This window comes from Pinus tabuliformis, chromosome 7 (genome assembly GCF_031772625.1).
Source record: "Pinus tabuliformis cultivar Carrire ecotype Pingquan chromosome 7, CPIR1, whole genome shotgun sequence".
NCBI classification, from domain to species: Eukaryota; Viridiplantae; Streptophyta; class Pinopsida; order Pinales; family Pinaceae; genus Pinus; species Pinus tabuliformis.
In genome coordinates, this window is record NC_142293.1 from 484,207,424 (window position 1) to 484,210,089 (window position 2,666).

Below are 2,666 nucleotides of genomic sequence, written 5' to 3' on the forward strand. Positions count from 1 at the left end.
CCCTGGTTAAAGTCATCAAGAAAGTGCTAGAAGATCACAAAAGGAGTTGGGACAACCATCTCACATATGCAGTTTGGGAAAACATAATTTCACCTAAGAGGTCAACATGTAAATCTCCATTTTAGCTTGTTTATGGTACAGAAGCATTTTTCCTACACACTTAGATTTTCCTGCCGTGAAGTTTCTACAAGAATCAAATGAGAAACCTAACGATTTTTCTAGGAGAATCAATCAGATTATAGAACTAAATGAGAACATGGATGAAATTTAGTATAAGCTTGATAAGTATCAGAATAAGATGAAAATATTATTTGATAGAAAATCCAAAGACATATATTTCAGAGAAGGGGATTAAGTGCTCGGATGTGATGTAGGAGAGAAGATAAATGTAAACATGGAAGATAACCTCTGGTATGGACCTTTTAGTATTGTAGAGGTTAAATGCAACAACACCTTCATATTGCAGAACTTAGATGGAAAATATTGTTCATTTCTAGTCAATGGAATATACTGGAATCACTACATCCAATATTGAGTTTGTTGACATTATTCATCATTGTATATTTTGTTGGGTTGTGTTATATTCTTTCCATGACTAGCCTACGTAGTTAACCGAGGGGTTAGAGGGGGGGCAGAGCCCCCCCGTTCATTGTGCTGATTGCACAACGAGAGGATCAAAAGGGGTTTGAGTTGGGTGAGCATCCCCCCTCTATGGGGTTCGGGGCAGTGCCCTGGGAAATTTTTTTTTGGACCATATATTAGGTTGGGCGGGCCTACCTATGGTTTTGTGCATGGTTTTCGCACATGGTTTTGGACGTGATGGTTTTCAGTCCATGGTATTGGATGCTTCGGCATGTATAAATATGTATTGTAACATTGAAAGGAGCATAATGAAAAATCAATTTGGTAGTCCCAAATTTGGGATCCAGGCGAAAATATCTGTGTATATGTGTTTTATGTGCTATGCTCTCACATTGTTTATTTTCTGTATTTTAGAATTCGTATGTAGGTAATTTCTGTACGGGGTTAAAACTTACATATTTTTAGTTTGATTATTTTTGAAAACCAAGTTTTTTTTATCAACGAAGACTCCAGAGCCCGAGTAGAATTCACATGGATCTGCATGTTCTCTGCATCCTGCAGAAGGAAGAAGTTCCCAATTGGAGCCGATGTTGTAACATTATTTATTTTCTTGTTTTGATAAGTTAGAAAAAGAAAAAATAATATTAGAAAGGGATATATATATATATATATATATATATATATATATATATATATATATATATATATATAGAAAGAATATGAGGAAAAGAAAAAGTAAAAAGATAGAAACAGAGAAAAAATATAAAAAAAGAGAGAGAAAATTAAATCCAAGAATACAACGAGCCAATTTAAATGTTTCTTTTATTTACAATAAATTATGATGAGATTTATCCATCATTTGTAATAAAGTTGATACTTTGACACATGGAAAGAGAAAGTTCACCATTCATTCATCTTCATTTACCTCCATTATCCTCCATTTATCTCTTTCATTCTTCACTTATTTTCCTATCCTACCCTTCATGTCCTAATAAAACCTCTTTTCATTTTCTACGTGAAATACCCTTTTCATATTTATAAATAAAACCCCTTTTTTCCATTTTTCAATTAAAAAAACCAAAAACTCTTCCCTTCCTAAGTTTTAAAAGCTTTCATATAAATAAAATTTCCCAGGCTAGAACCCCTTTTCGTAGCCAAAATTGCAAATTCCAAGAACAAACATAGCCCCCGGAGCCTTATATCCAACCTTTGCAATCGGAGGTTAGACCTTAGGATAAATATTATATTATCTAGTTCATTGCGAAAGGGGTGCATATATATTAAACGCAAGTTTGAATGCAAAATTACAGAGGAAAGCGGGCCAAGTTATAATATATTTTCACAAAGTATTATGGTCGCAAATGTTGTTTGATCGATGCAATCCCCACAGCCATGTCACACCAATCGCATCAACGGATCACATAAGTTCTTGCCTACACAATGTTGGGTGCAAGAATTGCACTTACACAAACTCGTCAACATTTAATTATCAACTCGGGGGTTTTGTAAAGATAAAGATGAAGCACATGCAATTCCAGAAGTGGTATGAACTTTTCCTATTCCTAATCCTACTTCTTAAATGAAATGTTGCAGAATCAGACAAAAAAAAAATCTTAAAGGAAATCGACACCAAAGCAATTCTGGTGCTGGAATGTAAAAGAATAATTTGCGAGAATATCAAGTAAAGGAACTTTCACACGACTAGAAGAAATCTTAAATGATGAAATGAAATACTATGTTTATCTTCAGTATATATGGCCAATAGCTTAACAAGTGGACCCTTGCAAAAATCTGTTTCCCAATTGATTTTTCCTTCTACACCAAACAACCTGTTCTTGTACTATTGCAATCTGCTTGCACTAGTGCAGGTACAGTACTTATGTGAAAAAGTATATTTTACCTTATTTACTGAAGACTTATGTCTCTGTGGAGGTGCTCTAAGCCTCAAGGCTTAGAGCACTATGTTCCTATGACAAGAGACCAACTCTTGCACCGAGATAGAGCTTCCTTCACAAAAGTTTCCAATTTACTTTCGAAAGAATTAAAAGGCGTCTTGAAAACAATTGCAATTGTAAGCTAGATTC